Consider the following 26,975-nt stretch of genomic DNA (forward strand, 5'->3'; position numbering starts at 1 on the left):
ATCAATCTTTTGGCTGTGTCACTGTCACTGACTCAGAAATCATCACCAAAACTGCTTCCATAAGTGACTTGTTGATTCGTCTGCGTGTAAAGCCCCTGTTGACTCAAAAACAGTCAACGAAACCAATTCCAAAGATGATGCGTGGATTCCTTAGCATCCACAGCCCCTGTTGACTAAAAAATAGTCAATGAAAACTGAGTCGCTGCAGACTAAAAAATCATCAACAAAACACCTTCCACACGTGACACTTGGATTCATTAGCGTACACATCCCCTGTTGACTGAGAAATAATTGATGAAAACTGAGACGTTATGGACTCAAAAATCGACATCGAAACCACTTCCACAAGTGACGAGTTGATTCGTCTTTATGCACAGCCCATGTTGACTCAGAATAGACAATAAAAACTGTATCGTTGTCGCCTCAGAAATCATCAATGAAACCGTTTCCAAAGGTGAAGCGTGGATTCATCAGCGCCCATAACCTCTCTTGACTGAGAAATAGTCAACGAAACTCATCTGTTGCGAACCCAGAAATCACAAAGGAAACTGCTTCAATAGGTGACGAGTTGATTCGTCAGCGTGCACAACCCTTGTTAATCAGAAATAGACAACGAAAATAGAGTCGCAGTTGACTCATAAATCATCAACAAAACCACTTCCTCAGGTTAAGTGTGGATTCCTCAGTGCCCATAGCCTCTTTTTACTGAGAAATAGTCAATGAAATATGGGTCACTGCAGACTCAAAAATCACCAGCGAAACCTCTTACACAGGTGACGCTTGGCTTCCTCAGCGCTCAGAGCCTTTATTGACCCAGAAATAGTCAACCAAAACTCATTTTTGCTGACTCAAAAATCAACTATGAAACCGCTTCAAAAGGTGATGTGTTGATTCGTCAGCGTGCATAACCCTTGTTAACTCAGAAATAGACGACGAAAATAGAGTCATTATCGACTCATAAATCATCAATGAAACCACTTCCTCAGGTGACACATGGATTCCTCAGCGCCCACAACCTTTATTGACTGAGAAATAGTCAACGAAAACTAGGTCGCCGTAGACTTTAAAATCATTAACGAAACTGCTTCTATAAGTGACGCGTGGCTTCCTCAGCGCTTACATCCTCCTGTCAACTAAGAAATAGTCAACGAAAACTATGACGTTGCGGACTCAAACATCATCAACAAAATTGCTTCAACAGGTGACGTGTTGATTCTTCAGCGCCCACATCCCCTGTTAACTAAGAAATAGTCAACAAAAACTAAGGCGCTGCCGACTAAAAAATCATCAACGAAACACCTTCCACAGGTGATGTTTGGATTCGTGAGCACACATATCGCCTGTTGATTAAGAAATAGTTGATGAAAACTGAGCCGCTACTGAATCAGAAATCGACATAGAAACCACTTCCAAAGGTGACGAGTTGATATGTCAGTGCGCACAACCCGTGTTGACTTAGAAATACACAATGAAAACTTAGTCCCTGATACGGTTCAGCCCTGTGATACGACCCAATTAAGGTCAGATTCGAATTTTGGCGTAAAAAGCGCAGCAGTCCAGGTTCACAGCAATAGTCATAATCCTCAATCAGACCGTTGGATCGGGCTAATATTTTATGTGGACTCTTCCGACATGTTCTACTCTCTTGGGTTAAAAATTCAAGTCAATTTGAGTTCGGGAAGGAACCGCAATACTGGTCAACGGAGGCTGTACGGATTTTGTTATTTACTTCCATTTGACTTGTGGACTTCCTATTTGGTTAGGATTCTTTTCCTACAAGGATGTGGCAGCTAGTTTTGAGAATTTCCTAGTTCCATGAGTATTAAAATTTCGGCAGCTTTGATGAATATTATTCTGAATTTTTCAGCTTTAACATGTGAGAGTGATTCTTGCATTCTTCAGTTCTTGAACGAACTGAATCTGACTTATCGAAGATTAACTGGCTTCGTAGCGTCATTCTACTTATTCCAATAGTGTTGGTGCCTTGGGGCAGGTTTCCATTGTGTCACACTCCTATCAGACCTATTTCGGTTTTCTGGGATCAGATCTCAATCTTGATTGTGGGTTGCGTGACCACGTGATTACAAGGTTCACATCAGTTGGTATCAGAGCTAGGCTTCGAAACAAGGTCATATCTTTCTGTTATTTTCATTTTTTTTCCTCTCTTTAGTTATTCAGTGTTTGCGTCCATCTTCTTGTTCTTCGAGTCTGCGTCATCTAAGCAAAAAAAAAAAAATAGAAGAAGAAAAAAAAGTTTATATTTTATTTGGTTACTGTCTTTAACCATATCAGTTTATTAAAAAGAAGAAGAAAAAAAGAAATAGAGAAAAGAGTGATTAGTTGAAATTGAAGTATCATTCAATTTTTGCCGCAGAAACACAAATCTTGGTGAACCATAAGCAAACCACCTTAGAATTAATTTAAACTTCATATTCAGTCTATTGGGGGTGGGATAACATCATATATCAAAGTTGAGCTTATTCTGATATTATTTGCTTGAGGTTTTAATTCGAGATTCAATTCTGCCGCAGAAACCCTACTCTTAGTGAACCGTAAGTAAACCACCTCAGAATCAATTTAAACTTCATATTAAGTTTATTGGGGATGATATTGCATCATATGTAAATTTTGGGCTTATTCTGATATTGTTTTCTTGAGGTTTTAATTTGAGGTTCAATTCTGCCGCAGAAACACTACTGTTAGTGAACCATAAGCAAAACACCTTAGAATCTATTGAAACTTCATACTATGTGTATTGGGGATGAGATCGCACCATATATTAAATTTGGGCATATTTTGATACGGCTTCTGGAGGTTTTAATTGGAGGATCAATTCTGCCGTAAACTGATCATACAAGGAGTTTGGGTACCTAGAAATAAGATAACGACCTATAAATTGATTTTTGGTGATTTCATAGTATTGTAATACTACATATTAAATTCGAGGTCATTTGGATATCGGTTTCTTTAGGTTCCTGAACTGGTTCTTGTTTTGTCGTAACGGGGCTGTTTGGTGTTATCATTCAAAACTTGTTTCAACTTTTCACATTTGCTTGTTTTTTTCCGATAATTTCTGGTCCAAAAAAAAGTCAGATTCGTAATCTCGAATCTAAATCAGTGTTCTTCCTGTTATAAACTCTATTCTTTTCGTCGTCTTTTTTTTTTTTTTTTTCCTATGTGTCATGTATTTACTAAGGGAGAGGGAACAGAGGAGGATTGTAGATCAACGATGCGAAATACTAAGCCATGGTTTGGGGGTTCTAGAACGAGAAGTTGATAAGTGTATAAGATTATTCTATGATCTTGAAGCTTCATGGGAAAAAGAGGTAAACGCTAAAAGGATGAAAGACGAAGGAGAGTCGCTATGGTTATCATTCAAAAGTATGTACGCAAGTGGTTAGTACGGCGTGCTTATTTGAAATTCTTGTCAGTCACTACTTCTATACAGTGTTTTTGGAGAAAGGTGTTAGCAATAAGGGGATTCCAAAGGCTTAAACAAGAGGCTACTGCAGTCACTATTAATCGTATTCAAGATTCGAGGTCGAATCTTCTTGAAGAGGGAGGGAATGATACGGTTCAGCCCTGTGATACGACCCCAGTAAGGTCAGATTCGGATTTTGGCGTAAAAAGCGCAGCAGTCCAGGTTCACGGCAACAGTCATAATCCTCAATCCGACTGTTGGATCGGGCTAATATTTTATGTGGACTCTCCAGACATGTTCTACTCTCTTGGGTTAAAAATTCAAGTCAATCTGAGTTCGGGAAGGAACCACAATACTGGTCAACGAAGGTTGTACGAATTTTGTTATTTACTTCCATTTGACTTGTGGACTTTCTATTTGGTTAGGATTCTTTTCCTACAAGGATGTGGTAGCTGGTTTTGAGAATTTTCTAGTTCCACAAGGATCTTTAATGAGCTGCAATATAATCTACAAGTGTGGCGGTGATTCATTAATGTTTCAGAATCCTTTTCTTATAAGGATTCCTTATTCATCCTAGCTACACAAGGAAAGAAGGGCTGGTGGTATTTAATGATAGATTAGTTTTTTTATTATTTTCTATAATGTTTGGGCTTAATTAAAACTTTGTTTTGAGCTAGGATCCAAGGCTTGTTTGGATCAGGTTATGGGCTTTTCAGTTTAGGATTTTGGGCCAGTTTTAAGTGGACCTCATATAAGTCCACATAAGGGGTCTATTAGGGATAACTTTTCAAGAACTATTTAAACTCATGTAGGCCAAAATTTCGGCAGCTTTGATGAATATTATTCTGAATTTTTTAGTTTTAACGTGTGAGAGTGATTCTTGCATTCTTCAGTTCTTGAACGAACTGAATCTGACTTATTGAAGATTAACTGGCTTTGTGGCGCCATTCTACTCATTCCAATAGTGTTGGTGCCTTGGGGCAGGTTTCCATTGTGTCACAATCCTATCAGACCTATTTCGGCTTTCCGGGATCAGATCTCAATCTTGATTGTGGGTTGCGTGACCATGTGATCACGAGGTTCGCATCAATCCCTGTCAACTCATAAATCATCAAGGAAACACCTTCTAAAGGCGAAACGTGATTTGTCAGCACTTATAGCCTCTGTTGACTTATAAATAGTCAATGAAAAATGGGTCGCCATAGACTTAGAAATCATTAATGACACCACTTTCACAGGGACGCATGTCTTCCTCAGCACCCACATCCCTGTTGACTTAGAAATAGTCAACAAAAACTGAGGCGCAGCCGACTCAGAAATCATCAACTAAACCGCTTTCTCAGGCGACGCATGGATTCTTCAGCACCCACAACCTTTGTTGACTGAGAAATAGTCAATGAAAACTAGGTCACCGAAGACTCAGAAATAACCAAGGAAACCGCTTCCACAGTTGACGCGCGGCTTCCTCAAACCCCACTACCCCTATTGACTAAGAAGTAGTCAACGAAATCTAGGTCATTGTAGACTCAGAAATCATCAACGAAAATGGTTCCACAGGTGACGCGTGGATTCCTTAGTGCCCATGAAAAAATCAACGAAAACTAAGTCATAGCCGACTCAGAAAAAATCAACGAAAACTAAGTCATAGCCGACTCAGAAATCATCAACGAAACCGCTTCCTCATGTGAAGCGTGGCTTCCTTAGCGCCCACATTCCCTGTTCACTAAGAAATACTCAACAAAAACTGGGTTGCTGCCCACTCAGAAATCATGAACGAAATACCTTCTAAAGACAAGGCGTGGGTTCGTCAGTGCTCATAGTCTTTGTTGATTAAGAAATAGTCAATGAAAACTGGGTCACTGCAAACTCATAAATCATCAATGAAACCACTTCCACAGGTGAGGCATGTCTTCCTTAGTGCCCACTTCCCCTGTTGACTCAGAAATAGTCAACAAAAACTGAGGTGCTACTGACTCAAAAATCATCAACTAAACCACTTCCTAAGGTGAGGTGTGGATTCTTCAACGCCCATAACCTTTGTTGACTGAGAAATAGTCAATGAAAACTAGGTCGTCGTAGACTCAGAAATCATCAACGAAACTGCTTTCATAGATGACGTGTGGCTTCCTAAGCGTCCACAACCTCTGTTGACTAAGAAATAGTCAATGAAAATTGAGGCACAATCGACTCAAAAATCATCAACGAAACCTCTTCCTCAGGTGACGCGTGGATTCCTCAGCGTCTCATCAACTAAACCACTTCCTAAGGTGAGGCGTGGATTCTTTAACGCCCTCAACCTTTGTTGACTGAGAAATAGTCAATGAAAACTAGGTCGTCATAGACTCAGAAATCATCAACGAAACTGCTTTCACAGGTGACGCGTGGCTTCCTTAGCGTCCACAACCTCTGTTGACTAAGAAATAGTCAATGAAAATTGAGGCACAATCGACTCAAAAATCATCAATGAAACCTCTTCCTCAGGTGACGCGTGGATTCCTCAGCGTCCACAGCTCCTGTTGACTGAAACAAAGTCAATGAAAACTGAGGCCCGGCTGACTTAGAAATCATCAACGAAACCACTTTCTCATATGACGCGTGGTTTCCTCAGCGCGCATAACCCTTGTTGACTTAGAAAAAGTCAATGAAAAACTAAACTGTTATCGGCTCAGAAATGATCAATGAAACCGCTTCCTTAAGTGATGCGTGGATTCCTCGCCGCTCATAACCTTTGTTGAGAAATAGTCAATGAAATTTAGGTCGTTGTAGACTCAGAAATCATCAACAAAACTGCTTCCATAGGTGATGCGTGGCTTTCTTGGCGCCTACAGCCGTTGTTGACTCAAAAATAGTCAACAAAAACTCATTTGTTGTCGACTCAGAAATCACCAATGAAACTGCTTCAAAAGGTGACACGTTGATTCGTGAGCACGTACATCACTTGTAATCTCAGAAATAGACAACGAAAACAGCATCGCTGCCAACTCAGAAATCATCACCGAAACTGCTTCATGAGGTGACGTGTGGCTTGCTCAACGTCCATAACCCTCGTTGACTTAAAAAAAGTTAATGAAAACTGCGACATTGCCGACTCAGAAACCAACAACGAAACCACTTCCTCAGGTGATGTGTGGATTCCTCAGCATCCATAACCCTTGTTGACTTAGAAAAAGTCAATGAAAACGAAGGCACTACTGACTCAGAAATCATCAACAAAACCGCTTCCATAGGTAACGCGTTGATTCGTTAGCACCCATAGCCCCTGTTGACTAAGAAATAGTCAATGCAAAATTAGGCGCTGCCGACTAAAAAATAATCACTGAAACACCTTTCATAGGTGATGCTTGGATTCATTAGCGCACACATCGCCTGTTGACTAAGAAATAGTCGACACAAACTGAGCCACTACCAACTTAGAAATCGACATAGAAACCACTTCCAAAGATGATGAGTTGATATGTCAATGCATACAACCCGTGTTGACTTAGAAATTGACAATGAAAACTTAGTCCATGCCGCCTCAGAAATCATCAACAAAACCGCTTCCAAAGGTGAAACTCGGAGTCGTCAGCACCCATAGCCTCTGTTGATTGAGAAATAGTCAATAAAAATTGGGTCGCCGCAGACTTAGAAATCATCAACAAAAACACTTCCGCAGGTGACGCATGGATTCCTCAGCGCCCATAACCCTTGTTGACTAAAAAATAGTCAACGAAAAGTGAGTCGTAGCCGACTCAAAAATCATCAACCAAATGCTTCCTTAGGTGACACATGGATTCCTCACCTCCCACAACCCCTAGTGAATAAGAAATAGTCAACAAAAACTGAGGCCCTGTCAACTCAGAAATCATCAATGAAATTGCTTCATCAAGCGACACGTGGCATCCTCAGCGTCCATAACCCTTATTGACTGAGAAAAAGTCAACAAAAACATAGTTCTTGTCGACTTAAAAATCATCAATGAAACTGCTTCCTTAGTGGATTCCTTAGCGCCCACAACCTTTGTTGACACATAAATAGTCAACGAAAACTGAGTCGCGGGAGACTAAAATATCATCAACAAAACACCATCCACAGGTGACGTGTGACATCCATGTTGAGTTTATATTATACCTATTCTAACACCATTAGTGAAACCTTTTTAACTTGAGAGAAACATAAATAAACAACATAAGAACGTAAGTATAGTAAAGGAAATGAAAAGCATAAACAAGAGATTAAGAAAAATATAGCATGAAATAAAACTTAAACATTACAAAAAAATAAAGAAAAAAATAAAAAGCATAATCTTAATCTGAACAACCAAGATGCCTAAATACATGATAAATGCCTCCTTTTATAGGCCAAAATTTGGAACTATTGATTTGATGACTAATTGTTAAGTGGGTGGCCATATCTTGACTTGGTGACAATCTTTATCTTCTTGTCTGAACAAAACATCATTGATAACGTCTGAATTTGAACCACCTATACTCATGAAAGTTCTAGAAAATTGTCTCATCTTTCTAGAAAAAAAACTTGAAATCATTTGGACTTCTATAACTCGAGATATGGGCTGAACACTGAACAGTGTCTGGGTTGCAAGACAGATTCAGACTTCTCTGTTGTTGCTATAATTTGGACTTGAAAATGGCCTTTTTAAATCTTGGACTCCACATGAAAGTTTTAGGCCTATGTCTTATCTTTTCATCCATATAAAGTAGACCTAAATTCGAGATCTAATACTCCAAAAATGACCCAATTACCAAATAGTGTTCCAGTTTGGACTGAACCAGCATCTCTTTTCTAAGTTTGGCCCTCTCTTTGTCCTTTCAATTTCAACACTTAAACTTATCAATCAATCCTTCATTTATGTGATAGGCCTACATTTAAGATGAATATTTACCACAAATTAAAGGTATCTTATATTATTAGATATGTTATTATAAAACATGCTTTAGTTAAGGAGTTATTGATACTTCAAATGCAAAATGATGATAAAAAACCTTGATAAAAATGCACTTTTAAGTACTAATCACTCGGCATCCATAACCCTTGTTAACTTAGAAAAAGTCAACGAAAACTAAGTCACTGCCGACTCAGAAATCATCAATGAAACCGTTTCCTCAAGTGAACCGATGATTCCTCAGCGCCCATAACCTTTGTTGACTTAGAAATAGTCAACGACACACCTTCCACAAGTGATGCTTGGATTTGTTAGCAAGCACGTCCCCTGTTGACTGAGAAATAGTCGACGAAAACTAAGCAGTTACCAACTCAGAAATCGACATGGAAACCACTTCCACAGGTGACGAGTTGATTCGTCAATGCGAACAACTCATGTTGACTAAAAAATAGTCAGCGAAAACTGAGTCGCTGAAGACTAAAAAATCAACAACGAAACACCTTCCATAGGTGACGCTAGGATTTGTTAGCGCAACATTTGTTGTTGACTGAGAAATAATCGACAAAAACTGAGTCGCTGCTGACTGAGAAATCAACATCGAAACCACTTCCATAGGTGACGAGTTGATTCATCAGTGCGTGAAGCCTGTTTTGACTCAAAAACATAAAACAAAAACTGAGTCGTTGCCGCCTCAGAAATAATCGACAAAATCGCTTCCAAAGGTGAAGCATGGATTCCTCAGCACTCATAGCCTTTGTTGATTAAGAAAAAGTCAACAAAAACTTGGTCGTTACAGACTCAACAATTATCAACAAAATTGCTTGCTCACATGATGTATGGATTCCTCAGCGCCCACAACCTTTGTTGACCTAGAAATAGTCAACGAAAACTGAGTAGTTGGAGAGTAAAAAATCATCAACGAATGACCTTCCACAGGTGATGCTTGGATTCGTGAGCGCACACATCCCCTGTTGCCTAAGAAATAGTTGATGAAAACTAAGCCGCTACCAACTTAAAAATCGACATTGAAACCACTTCCACAGGTGACGAGTGGATTCGTTAGTGCACACAGCCCGTGTTGACTCAGAAATAGACAATGAAAACTGAGTCGCTTTCGCATTTCGCATTCCAAATGTGAAGCGGATTCATTAGCACCCATAGCCCCTATTGACTAAGAAATAGTCAACGAAAACTGGGTCGCTGTAGACTCAAAAATCATTAACGAAACCTCTTCCACAAGTGACGAGTGACATCCTTAGCACCCACATCCTCTAATGAATTAGAAATAGTCAATGAAAACTGAGGTGATGCCAACTTAGAAATCATCAACGAAACTACTTCCTTAGGGGACACGTGGATTCCTCAGCGCAACAACCTTTATTGATTCAGAAATAGTCAATGAAAACTGAGTTGTTTCAGACTAATAAATCATCAATGAAACCGCATCCACAAGTGAGGCATGACATCCTCAGTGCCTACAGCCCCCGTTAACTCATAAATCATCAACGAAAACTGAGGCCTTGTGGACTCAGAAATCATCAACGAAACAGCTTCCTTAGGTGATGCTTGGATTCGTTACGCGCACATCCCCTATTGCCTGAGAAATAGTCGATGAAAACAGAGTCGCTACCAACTCAGAAATCGACATCGAAACCACTTCCACAGGTAACGAGTTGATTCTTCAGTGCGCACACCTCGTGTTGACTTAGAAATAGACAACGAAAACTGAGTTGTTGCCGCGTCAAAAATCATCAACGAAACCGCTTCCAAAGGTAATGCATGGATATGTCAGCGTCCATAGCCTCTATTGACTAAGAAATAGTCAACACAAACTGGGTTGCCACAGATTCAAAAATTAGCAATGAAACCGCTTCATCAGGTGACGCGTGGCTTCCTCAGTGTCCATAACCCTCGTTGCATAGAAATAGTCAACATAAACTAGGTCGCCGCAGACTAAAAAATCATCAATGAAACTGCTTCATCAGGTGACGTGTGGTTACCTCAGCATCCATAACCCTCAACAACTTAGAAAATGTCGTTGTCGACTCAGAAATCATCAACAAAACTGCTTCCTCAAGTGACGCGTGGATTCCTTAGCGCCCACAACCTTTGCTGACTTAGAAATAGTCAACGAAAACTGGGTCGCCGAAGACTAAGAAATCATCAAGGAAACCACTTCCATAGGTGAAGCGTGGCTTCCTCAATTCCTACAGCCCATGTTGCCTAAGAAATAGTCCATAAAAACTGAGGTATTGTTGACTTAGAAATCATCAACGAAACCACTTCCTCAGGTGACGTGTGACTTCCTCAGAGCCTATAGCCCATGTTGCCTAGGAAATAGTCAACAAAAACTAAGGTACTGCCTATTGAGAAATTAGCAATGAAACCGCTTCATCAGGTGACGCGTGGCTTTCTCAACATCCATAACCCTCGTTGCACAAAAATAGTCAACAAAAACTAGGTCACCGCAGACTAAAAAATCATCAATGAAACTACATCAGGTGACGCGTGGTTACCTCAGCATCCATAACCCTCGTCAACTTAGAAAATGTCATTGTTGGCTCAGAAATCATCAACGAAACTGCTTCCTCAAGTGACGCGTGGATTCCTTAGCGCCCACAACCTTTGCTGACTTAGAAATAGTCAACGAAAACTGGGTCGCCGAAGACTAAGAAATCATCAATGAAACCACTTCCACAGGTGAAGCGTGGCTTCCTCAATTGCTACAGCCCATGTTGCCTAAGAAATAGTCCATAAAAACTGAGGTATTGTTGACTTAGAAATCATCAACAAAACCACTTCCTCGGGTGACGTGTGACTTCCTCAGAGCTTATAGCCCATGTTGCCTAGGAAATAGTCAACAAAAACTAAGGTACTGCCCATTGAGAAATTAGCAATGAAACCGCTTCATCAGGTGACGCGTGGCTTTCTCAACATCCATAACCCTCGTTGCACAGAAATAGTCAACAAAAACTGGGTCACCGCAGACTAAAAAATCATCAATGAAACTACTTCATCAGGTGACGCGTGGTTACCTCAGCGTCCATAACCCTCGTCAACTTAGAAAATGTCATTGTTGGCTCAGAAATCATCAACGAAACTGCTTCCTCAAGTGACGCGTGGATTCCTTAGCGCCCACAACCTTTGCTGACTTAGAAATAGTCAACAAAAACTGGGTTGCCGAAGACTAAGAAATCATCAATGAAACCACTTCCACAGGTGAAGCGTGGCTTCCTCAATTCCTACAGCCCATGTTGCCTAAGAAATAGTCCATAAAAACTGAGGTATTGTTGACTTAGAAATCATCAACGAAACCACTTCCTCGGGTGACATGTGACTTCCTCAGAGCCTATAGCCCATGTTGCCTAGGAAATAGTCAACAAAAACTAAGGTACTGCCCATTGCGAAATTAGCAATGAAACCACTTCATCAGGTGACGCGTGGCTTCCTCAACATCCATAACCCTCGTTGCACATAAATAGTCAACAAAAACTGGGTCACCGCAGACTAAAAAATCATCAATGAAACTACTTCATCAGGTGACGCGTGGTTACCTCAGCGTCCATAACCCTCGTCAACTTACAAAATGTCATTGTTGGCTCAGAAATCATCAACGAAACTGCTTCCTCAAGTGACGCGTGGATTCCTTAGCGCCCACAACCTTTGCTGACTTAGAAATAGTCAACGAAAACTGGGTCGCCGAAGACTAAGAAATCATCAACGAAACCACTTCCACAGGTGAAGCGTGGCTTCCTTATCGCCTACAACCCATGTTGCCCAAGAAATAGTCCATAAAAACAAAGGTATTGTTGACTTAGAAATCAAAAACGAAACCGCTTCCTCAGGTGATGTGTGACTTCCTCAGAGCCTATAGCCCATGTTGCCTAGGAAATAGTCAACAAAAATTAAGGTATTGCCCATTAAGAAATCATCAACAAAACCGCTTCCTCAGGTGAAACGTGGCTTCCTCAGCGCCCATAGTTGATGTTGATTATGAAATAGTAAACAAAAACTAAGGAGTTGCCAACTTAGAAATCATCAACAAAATCGCTTCCATGGGTGACGCGTGGATTCCTCAATGCCCATAACCCTTGTCGACTCAGAAAAAATCAACGAAAATCGAGTCGCTCCGACTCATAAATCATCAACGAAATCGCTTCAACAAGTGAAGCGTGGCTTCCTCAACACCTACAGTCCATGTTACCTTGGAAATAGTCAACCAAAATTGAGGTACTACCGACTTAGAAATCATCAACGAAACTACTTCCTCAGGTGACGCGTGGTTTCCTCAGCGCCTACAACCTTTGTTGAGTGAGAAGTAGTCAATGAAAACTAGGTCGCCGAAGAGTCAGAAACTATCAACAAAACAGCTTTCTCAGGTGAAGCGTGGATTCCTTAGCACCCACAGCCTTTATTGACTCAAAAATAGTCAACGAAAACCAAGTCAATGCTGACTATTAAATCATTAACGAAACCGCTTCCATAGGTGAAGCGTGGCTTCTCAGCGCACACAATCGATGTTTACTCAGAAATAGTCAACGAAAACCAAGTCGCTATCGACTGTGAAATCATCAACGAAACCGCTTCCACAAGTGAAGCATGGCTTCCTCAGCGCCTATAACCCTTATTGAATTAGAAAAAATCAACAAAAACTGGGTCAATACCGATTCAGAAATCATCAACGAAACCGCTTTCTCAGGTAACTTGTGGCTTCCTCAGAGCCCACAACCTTTGTTGACTGAGAAATAGTCAACGAAAACTGGGTCGCTGAAGACTCAACAGTCATCACCGAAACCACTTCCACAAGCGAAATGTGGCTTCCTCAGCGCCTACAACTCATGTTGATTACAAAATAGTAAACAAAATTTGAGGAGGTGCCGACACAAAAATCATCAACAAAATCGCTTCCACGGGTGACACATGGATTCCTCAGTGCCAAAACCCTTGTTGATTAAAAAAAAAATCAACAAAAACAAGGTCAATGCCGATTTAGAAATCATCAACGAAACTGCTTCCTCTGGTAACGTGTGGCTTCCTCAGCGCCCTCAACCTTTGTTGACTGAGAAATAGTCAACAAAAACTGGGTCATCGAAGACTCAGAAATCATCACCAAAACCACTTCCACATGTGAACCATGGCTTTCTCAGCACCCACAACCCCTGTTGACAGAGTAATAGTCAACAAAAACCGAGTCGCTGTCGACTCATAAATCATCAACGAAACCATTTCAACAAGTGAAGCGTGGCTTCCTTAGCACCTACAGCCCATGTTGCCTAATAAATAGTCAGCAAAAATTGAGGCACTGCCAACGTAGAACTTATCAACGAAACCGTTTCCTAAGGTGACGCATGGATTCCTCAGCTCCCATAACCCTTGTTGACTCAGAAAAAATCATCAACGAAACCGCTTCCTCAGGTAACGCTTGGGTTCCTCACTGCCCACAACCTTTGTTGACTGAGAAATAGTCAACAAAAACTGGGTCGCCGAAGACTCAGGAATCGTCAACGAAACCACTTCCACAGGTGAAGTGTGGCTTCCTTAGCGCCTACAGCGCATGTTTTCTAAGAAATCACCAAAAAAAATTGAGGTACTACCAACTGAGAAATCATCCACGAAACCACTTCATTAGGTGACGCATGGATTCCTCAGTGCCTTCAGGCTATGTTTCCTAAGAAATAATGAACAAAATCTGAGGTACTGCCGACTTAGAAATCATCAACGAAATCGCTTCCTCAAGTGACGCGTGGCTTCCTGAGCGCCCACAACCTTTATTGACTGAGAAATAGTCAATGAAAACTAGGTCGCCAAAGACTCATAAACTATCAGCAAAACCGCTTTCTCAGGTGAACCGTGGAATCCTCAGCATCCACAGCCGGTGTTGACTCAGAAATAGTCAATGAAAATCGAGTCATTGTTGACTCATAAATCATCAACGAAACCGCTTCCACAGGTGAAGCGTGGCTTCCTCCGTGCCCATAACCGATGTTGACTAAGAAATATTAGACAAAAACTAAGGAGATGCCAACTCAGAAATCATCAACAAAACCGCTTACATGAGTGACGTGTGGATTCCTCAGCGGTCATAACCTTTGTTGACTCACAAAAAATCAATGAAAACTAGGTCAATGCTGATTCAGAAATCATCAACCAAATTTCTTCCTCAGGTAATGCATGGCTTCCTCAGAGCCCACAACCTTTGTTCTCTGAGAAATAGTCAACGAAAACTGGGTCACTGAAGGCTCAGAAATCATTAACAAAACCGCTTCCACAGGTGAAGCGTGGCTTCCTTAACACCTACAGCCCTTGTTACCTAAGAAATAGTCAACAAAAACTAAGGTACTTGCGACTTAGAAATCATCAATGAAATCACTTCCTCAGGTGATGAGTGGTTTCCTTAGTGCCCGCAACCTTTGTTGACTGAGAAATAGTCAATGAAAACTAGGTCGCCGAAGACTCAGAAACTATCAATGAAACCGCTTTCTCACATGAAGCGTGGATTCCTCAGCGTCCACAGCCTCTGTTGACTCAGAAATAGTCAACAAAAACCGAGTCGATACTGACTATTAAATCATTAACGAAATCGCTTCCACGGGTGAAACATGGCTTCTTAGCACCCACAGCCGATGTTGACTCAGAAATAATCATCAAAAATCGAATCGCTACCGACTCAGAAATCATCAACGAAACCGCTTCCTGAGGTGACGTGTGGCTTCCTCAACGCAAACAGCCGATGTTGCCTAAGAAATAGTCAACGAAAATAGAGGTACTGCCGAATTCAAAATCATTAAGAAAACCGCTTCCACAGGTGAAGCGTGGCTTCCTCAGAGCCCACAACCTTTGTTGACTGAGAAATAGTCAATGAAAACTAGGTCGCTGAAGACTCAGAAATCATCACTGAAACCGCTTTCACAGGTGAAAGTGGCTTCCTCAATGCCCACGCTCCTATTGACTCAGTAATAGTCAACGAAAACAGAGTCACTACCGACTCATAAATCATCAACAAAACCTCTTCCATAGGTGAAGCATGGCTTCCTTAGCGCCCATAGCCAACGTTGACTATAAAATAGTAAACAAAAACTGAGGAGGTGCCGCCTTAGGAACCATCAACAAAACCGCTTCCACAGGTGACACGCGGATTCCTCAGCACCCATAGCCCTTGTTAACTAAGAAAAAATCAACCAAAACTAAGGCACTGCAGACTTAGAAATCATCAACGAAATTGCTTACTCAGGTGACAAGTGGCTTCCTCAGCGCACACAAGCTTTATTGACTGAGAAGAAGTCTACGAAAACTAGGTCGGCGAAGACTCAAGAATCATCACTGAAACTGCTTCCACAGGTGAAGCATGGCTTCTTCAGCGCCTACAACCCATGTTGCCTAGGAAATAGTCAACAAAAACTGAGGTACTAGCGACTTAGAAATCATCAATGAAACCGCTTTCACATGTGACGCATGGTTTCCTCAGCACCCACAATCTTTGTTCACTAAGACGTAGTCAACGAAAACTAGGTCGCCAAAGACTCAAAAATCATCACCAAAACCGCTTTCTCAGGTGAAGCATGGATTCCTTAGCGCCCACAGCCTATGTTGACTCATAAATAGTCAACAAAAACCGAGTCACTGCCGACTCAAAAATCATTAACGAAACCTCTTCCACAGTTGAAGCGTGGTTTCCTCAGCACCTATAACCTATGTTGCCTAGGATATAGGAAACAAAAACTGAGGTACTATCGACTGAGAAATCACGAAACCGTTTCCATAGGTGAAGCGTGGCTTCCTCAATGCCTACATCCCATGTAGGCCAGGAAATAGTCAACAAAAATTAAGGTATTGCCTCCTTAGAAATCATCAATGAAACCGCTTCCATAGGTGAAGCGTGGCTTCCTCAGCGCCCACAACCGATGTTGACTACTAATAGTCAATAGAAACTAAGGTACTACTGACTTAGAAATTATCAACAAAACCGCTTCCTTAGGTGACGTGTGGCTTCCTTACAGCCCACAACCCTTGTTGACTAAGAAATAGTCAGAGAAAACTGGGTCATCGAAGACTCAAAAATCATCACTAAAACCGCTTCCACAAGTGAAACATTGCTTCCTTAGCACCCATAGCCCCTATTGATGAAGAAATAGTTAACAAAAACTAAGGAGTTGTCGACTCAGAAATCATCAACGAAATCGCTTCCACTTGTGAAGCATGGCTTCCTTAGCACCTATATCCCATGTTGCCTAGGAAATAGTCAACAAAAACTGAGGTATTGTCGACTTGGAAATCATCCACGTAACCGCTTCCTCAGGTGAAGTGTGGCTTCCTCAACGCCCACAACCTTTGTTGATTGAGAAATACTCAACGAAAACTAGGTTGTTGAAGACTCATAAATTATCAACAAAACCGCTTTCTTAGGTGACGCGTGGATTCCTTAGCGCTGACAACCCCTGTTGACTCAGAAATAGTCAAAGAAAACCGAGTCATTACTAACTCAAAAATCCTCAACAAAACCGCTTCCACAAGTGAAGTGTGGCTTCCTCAATGCCTACAGCACATATTGCTTGGGAAATAGTCAACAAAAACTAAGGTACTGCCGACTGAGAAATCATCAAGGAAACCGTTTCATCAAGTGATGCGTGAATTCCTGAGCGCCCACATATGTTGTTGACTGCTAAATAGTAAAAAAAAAAACTAAGGCACTGCTGACACAAAAATCATCAACAAAACTGCTTCCTTAAGTAACCCATGGCTTCCTCAGCGCCCACAATCTTTATTGACTGAGAAATAGACAATGAAAACTAGGTCGCCGAAGACTAAAAAATTATCAACAAAACAGCTTTCTAAGGTGAATCATGGATTACTCAGCACCCATAGCCCCTGTTGACTCAGAAATAGTTAACGAAAATCGAATCGCTGTCGACTAAAAAATCATCAACAAAACCACTTCCACAGGTGAAGTGTGGCTTCCTCAGCGCCCAAAGCCCTAGTTGACTAAGAAATAGTTAGAAAAACTAAGGAGGTGCCGACACAGAAATCATCAACGAAATCGCTTCCACAAGTGACGCTTGGATTCCTCAGCACCCACAACCATTGTTGACTGAGAAATAGTCAATAAAAATTGGGTTAATACCGACTCAAAAATCATCAACAAAACCGCTTCCTCAGTGCCCACAACCTTTATTGACTGAGAAATAGTCAATGAAAACTAGGTCGTCGAAGACTCATAAACTATCAATGAAATCGCTTTCTCAAGTGAAGCGTGGATTCCTCAGCGTCCACAACCTCGTTGACTCAGAAATAGTCAACGAAATCAGGGTCGTTGCGCCGACTCATAAATCCTTAACGAAACTGCTTCCATAAGTGAAGTGTGGCTTCCTTAGCGCCTTCAGCCCATGTTGCCTAGGAAATAGTCAATAAAAACTAAGATACTACCGACTGAGAAACCATCGACGAAACCGCTTCCTTAGGTGACGCATGGCTTCCTCAGCGCCCACAACCTTTGTTGACTGAGAAATAGTCAATGAAAACTGGGTCGCCGAATACTCAAAAATCATCACCGAAATTGCTTCCATAGGTGAAACATGGCTTCTTCAGTGCCCACAGCCCTTGTTGACTAAGAATAGTTAACAAAAATTAAAGAGTTGCCGACTTAGAAATCATCAAGGAAACCACTTCCACATGTGACATTTGGATTGCTCAGCACCCACAGCTGTTGTTGACTGAGAAATAGTAATCGAAAACTGGGTCAACGTTGACTTAGAAATCATCAACGAAACTGCTTCTCCAGGTAAGGCGTGGCTTCCTCAACGCCAACAACCTTTGGTGACTGAGAAATAGTCAACAAAAACTAGGTCGTCCCAGACTCATAAATTGTCAACGAAATCGCTTTCTTAGGAGAAACGTGGATTCCTTAGCGCCCAAATTGTTTTTATTATTGTTGTTGTTGTATTATTGTTATTTATAATTTATACAATTAACCTCCCTGTGGTTCAACCCTGGTCTTGCCGGGTTATTTATTACTTCGACACTCCTGCACTTGGGAGAAGACATCAATCTTTTGGTCGTGTCAAGTTTTTGGCGTCGTTGCTAGGGAGGTAAATTCTTGTACAAATTATAGTATTTATTTTATTTTCTCTTTTCTTTTTTCTTGTATCTAACTTTGTTTCTTTTGTTTTCTTCTTCCTTTTATTCTCTTGCTATACGTGCATGAGTGTTTGGTCACGTACATTAAGTGGTAGACTTTGTAGGGTATCCTCATCATTTTCAGAAATTATGACCGAAGAAGATAACCAGTCATTTTATAATGAGAATAATGAGAATAACCGTGTTAGGACACTTAGAGACCACATGAATCCCACAAGAATAAATGCACCCTCATGCATAGTTTTTCCTCCCAATGCATCTAATTTTTCTTTTAAGCCAGACATTATTCAACTTTTACTTTCTTTTCATGGCTTAGATCTAGAAAATCCATACTTGCATTTAAGGGAATTTGAGGAGGTCTATAATACCTATAATGACTCAAATTGTAGCATGAACACCATTAGATTAAAGCTTTTTCCTTTTTCATTAAAAGATAAAGCTAAAACATGGCTACAAAATCTTAGACCAGGATCTATTTGTGCTTGGGATGAAATGCAACAACAATTTTTAAAGAAATTTTTTCCATCTCACAAAACCAACTCTTTTAAAAGACAAATCACCACTTTCACTCAAAAACCAGGTGAAACATTTTACCAATGTTGGGATAGGTATTGAGACTTGCTTAATACTTGCCCTCATCATGGTTTTGAAACACAGATATTGGTTTCACAATTTTATGAAGGATTAACACCTAAAGATAGGCAAATGGTTGAATTGATGTGCAATGGAACTTTTGAAGATAAAGACCCTAATGAAGCAATGGAGTACCTAGACTTGCTAGGTGAAAATGCGCAAAATTGGGACACTACGGGCACTTATGAGGCACCAAGTAAAACTCATCCTCAAACATCTAGTGGAGGTATGCACAACCTTAGGGAAGATAATGACCTCCAAGCCAAGTTTGCATCTTTAGCTAGAAAAGTCGAGGCACTAGAATTGAAAAAGAGTGGTCAATTAAAATATGTTCAAGACATTGTGTGTCAAATATATGAAACCCAAAAACACTAAACAAATGATTGTCCAACTTTGCCTTCTAAGAAACAATAAAATTCATGACCTGCAACTCTTTCTAGGATTTGATCCATGAAAAGTAAAGGGAAATGATCTTTTCTAGTCATTGAATTAAGTTTCCTATAGTCAATGCACATGCGCCAACCAGTAACAGTCCTCATTGGAATTAACTCATTTTTCTCATTTGTTACTCCAGACTTTTTGGGTACAACTTGGGTAGGACTTACCCATTTGCTGTCAGAAATAGGATAAATGATTCCATTATCTAGAAGCTTAATGACTTCATTTTTCACTACTTCTTTGATATTAGGATTAAGCCTTCGTTGCATTTCTCTAAAGGGTTTATCATTTTCCTCCAAATAAATCTTGTGTGTGCAAATCAAAGGGCTAATTCCTTTTATGTCAACTATGGTTCAATTGATCATGGTGGCAATTCTTTAATTTGTGGTCTCTAATTGCATGCCTTTGATTCTTCCTGAAAGTAGACCATTTCCAAATCATCAGATTCATCAATCTCAGTTTCATTGGAAGTGGTTTGAAATTGATCATGTACTAATTTTTCAATAAAGTCCACTTCCTGTAAATCATTATCATCTTCAAGTTGCTTGTAAATGTTGAAAATATCCATCTCCAATGTCATGTTTCCAAATGATAGCTTCGTCAATCCATTCCTACAATTAATCAATGTATTAGAAGTTGCAAGAAATGGACGTCCTAAAATAACAGGAATTGAATTACATGCTTCAACAGGTTGTGTATCCAAGACAACAAAATCTATAGGGTAAATGAATTTATCAACTTATACTAACACATCCTCAACTATTCCTCTAGGCACTTTTACAGATCTATTAGCAAGTAAAAGAGTTACAGAGGTTGGTTTTAACTCACCTAGATTGAGACTTTGAAAGACTGAATATGGAAGTAAATTCACACTAGCTCCAAGATCAAGTAAGGCTCCTTCAATTTTATGTTCTCCAATAAAGCAAGAAATTGTAAGACACCTAGGGTCTTTATATTTCAAAGCATTATTGTTTTGAAGAATGACACTTACTTGTTTAGCTAAAAAGGCTTTCTTTTTCACATTCACATTTCTTTTCACAGTACACAGATCTTTCAAAAATTTAGCATAGGAAGGAACCTATTTAATAGCATCCAACAAAGGTATATTGATCCTTACCTGTTTGAAAGTTTCAAAGATTTGAGAGTTGTGATTGACTTTCCTTTGTTTGGTCATAGCATGAGGAAATAGGAGTGTTGGCGGGGAATTAGCCTTTTCTTTGCAATGTTCAGGTTCAACCGCTTCCTTACCCTCAGAGATAGACTCTTCATCTTTCTCACAAGGTTCAAGAGTGGATTTTTCAACAACCTTACCACTACGAAGAGTGATGATTGATTTGACTTGATCCATGTGTTGGCTTCCAGAACTACTTGCATTTGCATTGTATTGCCCCTTTGGATTTTACTGTGGTTAAGATAAAAACTTACCTTTCTCTTGGAAACTGAGAGCAGATGTTAATTTTGCAAGATTATCTTTAAAATCTGTCATGCTTTGAGCAAGTTGAGTGTTCATTGTCTCCTGCTTTTCAATGAATGCATGCAATGTTTCCTCAAGATTTCTTTTAGAAGGTGGAGCATAAGGAGGTGCATATCCATGAGAATTTTAGAAATTATGGTGTGCTTGAAACGGTGGCTTTGAAGTTTGTGCATTGTTGCTATCACTCTTCCAACTGAAATTTGGGTGATTTCTCTAACCAGGGTTATACGTTTGTGAGTATAGGTTATGATTGAGCCTTTATAAACTGTTTAAAGCATGGGCTTGTTTATAGAGGCATTCCTTAAAAGAAGGCAAAGTTGGACAATCATTTGTTGAGTGTTCTTTGGTTTCACAGATTTGACACATAATGTCTTGTTCAGATTTTAATTGACCACTCTTTTTCAATTCAAGTGCTTCGACTTTTCTAGCTAAAGATGCAAACTTGGCATGGAGATCATGATCTTTCCCTAAGGTTGTGCATACCTCTACTAGATGTATGAGGTTGAGTTTTACTTGGTGCCTCATAAGTACCTGTGGTGTCCCAATTTTGAGCATTTTCGGCTAGCAAGTCTAGGTACTTCATTGCTTCATTAGGGTCTTCATCTTCAAAAGTTTTATTGCACATCAATTCAACCATTTGCCTATCTCTAGGTGTTAACCCCTCATAAAAATGTGAAACTAATCTCCATGTTTGAAAACCATAATGAGGGCAAGTATTAAGCAAGTCTCGATACCTATCCCAACATTGGTAAAATGTTTCCCTGGCTTTTGAGTGAAAGTGATGATTTGTCTTTTGAAAGAGTTTGTTATGTGAGACGGAAAAAACTTTTTTAAAAATTGTTGTTGCATTTCATCCCAAGCACGAATAGATCCTGGTCTCAAATTTTGTAGCCATGTTTTAGCTTTATCTTTTAATGAAAAAGGAAAAAGCTTTAATCTAATGGTGTTCATGCTATAATTTGAGTCATTATAGGTGTTACAAACCTCCTCAAATTCCCTTAAATGCAAGTATGGATTTTCTAGGTCTAAGCCATGAAAAGAAGATAAAAGTTGAATAATGGCTGGCTTAAATTTAAAATGGGATGTGCAGGAGGGAAAACTATGCATGAGGGTGCACTTGTTCTTATGGGACTCATGTGGTCTCTAAGTGTTCTTATACGGTTATTCTCATTATTCTCATTATGAAGCGATTGATTATCTTCTTCGGCCATATTTTCTGAAAATGATGAGGATACCCTACAAAGTCGACCAATTTATATATGTGACCAAACTCTCATGCATGTGTAAGAAGAGAATAAAAGGAAGAAAAGAAAAGAGAAGAAAAGGCAATAAAACAAAACAAAGGAAACAAAAGTTAGATAAAATAAAAAGTGAAAAGAGAAAATAAATTAAATATTATAATTTATACAAGAATTTACCTTCCAGGCAACGGCACCAAAAACTTGACACGACCAAAAGATTGATGTCTTCTCCCAAGTGCAGGTGTGTCGAAGTAATAAATAACCCGGCAAGATCGGGGTCGAACCATAGGGAGGTTAACTATATAAATTATAAATAACAACAACACAACAACAACAACAACAACAATAATAATTAGTAGTAGTAATAATAATAATAATACTAGTAGTAATACTAATAGTAATAATAACAATAATAGTAATAATAGTAGTAGTAGTAGTAATGATATTAATAATAGTAGCAATAATAAAGAGAGCTTTGAGATATAAGACTGATGTAAGGATTAAACAATAATAAAAACAAATATCAAGGTTAGAGGATCCACTAATGGTACTTCAAACAAGTATAGTATAAACTCTTATTACTCAACTAGAAACCACACACAAAGGAGGTTCCAATCACATTATAATTGTTAACATGATTACATTAATTATCTTATTCGAGTAATGCGAATACTTGTAAATATTATCAGGTATTCATGGTGATAACTTATGTTAATAATAAATCAAGTTCCTTTCATAGCACAGGTGTAGGTTATATCATATAGTTGGGCTATGAAAGTGCCAAGCATTTGTTGTACCAAGGGTTGTTCAACACAAATCTAGATTAACCATTTAACAAGCAAAGTATTAAGAGTGAGCAAGATAATAAATATAAAACATGTTAATATTAAGCATTAAGGTCCATGTTGAGTTTATACTATACTTATTCTTACACCATTAGTGTAACCTTTTCACCTTGACATAATAGATTTAGCTAAACATAATGAAAGAAAGAAACATAAATAAACAAGATAAGAACATAATTATATAAGTAAAGGAAATGAAATGAAAAGCAGAAACAAGAGATTAATGTAACAAAATAAAACTTAAATATTACAAAATACCAAGATGCCTAAATGCATGGCAAATGCCTCCTTTTATAGACCAAAATTTAGAACTATTGATTTGATGATGAATTGTTGAATGGGTGACCAACTCTTGACTTGGTGAAAATCCTTATCTTCTTATCTGAATAAAACGTCATTGCTAACATCAGAACTGGAACCACCTGTACACATGAAAGTTCTAGGAAATTGTCTTATCTTTCTAGGAAAAAACATTGAGGTCATTTGAATTTCTAGAACTTGAGATATGGGCTGAACATTGAATAGTGTCTCGGCTGTAGGACAGGTTCAGAATTCTATGTTGCTATAATTTGGACTTGAAAATGGCCTTTTTAAATCTTGGACTCCACATGAAAGTTGTAGGCCTATGTCTTACTGAATTTATCCAAACAATTGAGGTCATTTGGACTTCTAGAACTCGAGATATGACCTAATTACCTAACAGTGTTTCAGTTTGGACGGCACCAACATCTCTTTTCTAAGTTTGGCCCTCTCTTTGTCCTTTCAATTTTACTACTTAAACTTATCAATCAATCCTTTCATTTATGTGATAGGCTTGTATTTAAGATAAATATTTACCATAAATTAAAGGTATCTTATATTATTAGGTATGTTATTATAAAACATGCTTTAGTTAAGGAGTTATTGATACTTCAAGTGCAAAATGAAGATATAAAACCTTGATAAAAATACATTTTTAAGTACTAATCAGAAATCATCAACAAAACCACTTTCACGGGTGACCCGTGGATTCCTCAGCGCTCATAATCCTTGTGGACTCATAAAAAATCAACGAAAACTAGTTTGGACTGCACCAACATCTCTTTTCTAAGCTTCATCCTCTCTTTATCTTCACAATTTCAGTAGTTGAATTCATCAATCAATCCTTTGATTTATGTGATAGGCCTGCATTTAAAATGAACACTTACCATATATTAAGGCATTTTATAGCATCAGATTTGTTATTATAAAACATGCTTTAATTAAGGAGTTATTGATACTTTAAGTGCAAAATAATGATATAAAACCTTGATAAACATGCACTTTTAAGTAGTAATAAGAAACCACTCTTGAAAAATTGAAAAGGTATTTTCCATGTTAGGTGTGCAAGATTGAGGTTGTTGATGAATCATGGAATTCCTGAAGATATTCGCTGGCTAATTAAAGCAAAGGTCTGATTATCAGGTAGTCCTCCAATTCTTTCATTTCACACATGTCTGGAACAGGTAAAAGCACTTTTGCAAAGAAACGTCGTGCAAAACGACTCAAAATCTATCACAGATGTGCCAGATGGACTTGTAATGTGACATGTCGTTCTTTAGGAATGATATCTATAAACCATGAAGATAAAATACAATTAATTAAGGATGGTCTGAGTAAGGGATCTTTAGATAATCTTCTAGTGACCCTTGAGACGCATCCTAGTGGAGATGTACATCATGCAATTCATGATTTATGGCCACAATTTTATAAAGAACATGCTCGACTTAGTCTTGGGAATCTAACTAAAAAATACCCTATTTGCCAGCTTTTAAGAAAACTAGATGGGAAGTCTATCCCCGACCCATAGAGGGCGTTTAAGCCGTTCTTGGACGTAAAACCAAGGGAAGATGTGAGCCACAATCACAACTACATGTACATACACATGCTTTTTCAAAATAAATAAATAAATAAAGAGAGAGAGAGAGAGTGAGACTACAGTTGGCCTACATATAGGTGGTATGATTGCATTTTTAATTTCTCATCTATAAATTCTTCTTTTCTTTCTTTTCATTTCTACTCAACCCATACATTCATCAAATATAGAAGTGTGTAGAAATGGCAGGTTCCTCAAGTCATCACATAAGAAATATTTGTGTTTTCGGTGGATCCAGTCCTGGGAAAGAAAAGGAGTTTTTAGAATCAACAAATCATCTTGGTTGGGTACTAGCTGAGAGAAAGATTCATTTAGTGTATGGGGGAGGTAGCCTTGGGTTAATGGGGGGTGTCAATAGCTGTATTTTTAGGAGGTAGTCAAGTTTTGGGGGTTATCCCTAAAGCTTTAGCAAATGGGGACATCATTGGAAAAACAATTAAAAAGGAACTACAGGTCCCCACAATGTCTGATTGAGTGAATGCCATGTTTAACCATGTTGATGCCTTCATTACCTTACCAGGTGGTCTGGACACATTGGAAGAGATCTTTCATATTTCCTCTTGGGCTCAACTGCACATTCATCATAAACCTATAGGTTTGTTAAATGTTAATGGTTTCTATGATAATTTGTTATCTTTTCTTGATCAAGCTGTGGAATAGGAATTTCTAACATCTTCGGCACAACAAATCATAATCTCTGCTGCTACTGCTGAACAATTGATTGACCAACTACAATCTTTCATCTATGTCATTGATCCCTGCTTGAGTCGCCTAAATTGGTAAACTAAGGAAAGCCGTAAAAAGCTTAGATTAGATTTGAGTCTTCATTTGTGAAACCTTGTGTCTTTTTGTTTTATTAATAGCATATTATTTTGTTTTGTTACTTTTTTATATGTGTTTAAATGTGTTTCAGGTTTGTCATTGTTTGTTGGTTCAGGTGATGTCTTCTATACCCTATCTTTCTACCTTAGGATATTGAGGACAATGTCTCATTTTAGTTGGGGGGGAGAGGGTAGTAGTTGACATTAAAAAAAAAAACTAACTTACTAACTGTTTTTGCTATTATTAAAACCATTTGACAAAATTGTTATTAGGATGGCAGAGTAAGGAGTCAGTTTTATTAACTCTTGAGACGTATCTTAGTAAGTATCCTTATTAGGAGGCAGAGTAAGGAGGAAATTTTATTGACTCTTAAGACGTATCTTAGTAAGTATCATTACCAAGGTCTATCATAATACTTCTTGAAAAATTTAGGTTTACAAACTCTTGCATTATTATTACTTAATTATGCTCATATACTCATTTAATAAGTATTCTTAATCCTTCATTTTCACACACACACTTTAACATATGATTGTGGGTTGCACTTTGGATTATTACATTAATTATGTTCTTTTATTGAAGATAACAACTAAGGGAAAGGGATAGTATATAATTTACAAAAAAAAAAAATGATAATATTGATGATAATAAAAACCTAGATAAGTTTGGTTTCATAGCCTCCCTAACCTAAGCAATTAAGCCTGAAGGGGTGTTTTAACACCTAATACTCTAAAGTCAACTAACTTCGAAGTTATTGGCCTAAAGCTTGTTACATGGGTTAAGGAGAAAAGCTTAAGGGAAGCAAACATTGCACTATCTACATATTAGTATCTGCAACCCGAGTTGCTAAGCTCGTAAGCGTGTCTCAACACCTAATGCCTTAAGACCAACTGGTCTAGGAGTCATTAGCCTAAAACTCATTACATGAGTTAAAGATACATTGTGTTTTAAGTTGCATGTGTATATAAAAAAAAAGAAAAAATAATACTATTTTTTCCAACAAAAGCCCCATAATCTATGTTTTCATTGAGCACATAAAAAGAAGGTTTATTAATATGTTGTTTAAGAAATATGAAGCAGGAATATAAATTTAATGAGAGTTTGTTTATCTAGATAGATTAATGGAAGTTGAATGATGAATGCCTTGCTTTGTGGAACTTGCAAATTGTTTTAACGCTTTGATTACTACAGACT

This window comes from Populus alba, chromosome 12 (assembly GCF_005239225.2).
Source record: "Populus alba chromosome 12, ASM523922v2, whole genome shotgun sequence".
Classification (NCBI taxonomy): domain Eukaryota; kingdom Viridiplantae; phylum Streptophyta; class Magnoliopsida; order Malpighiales; family Salicaceae; genus Populus; species Populus alba.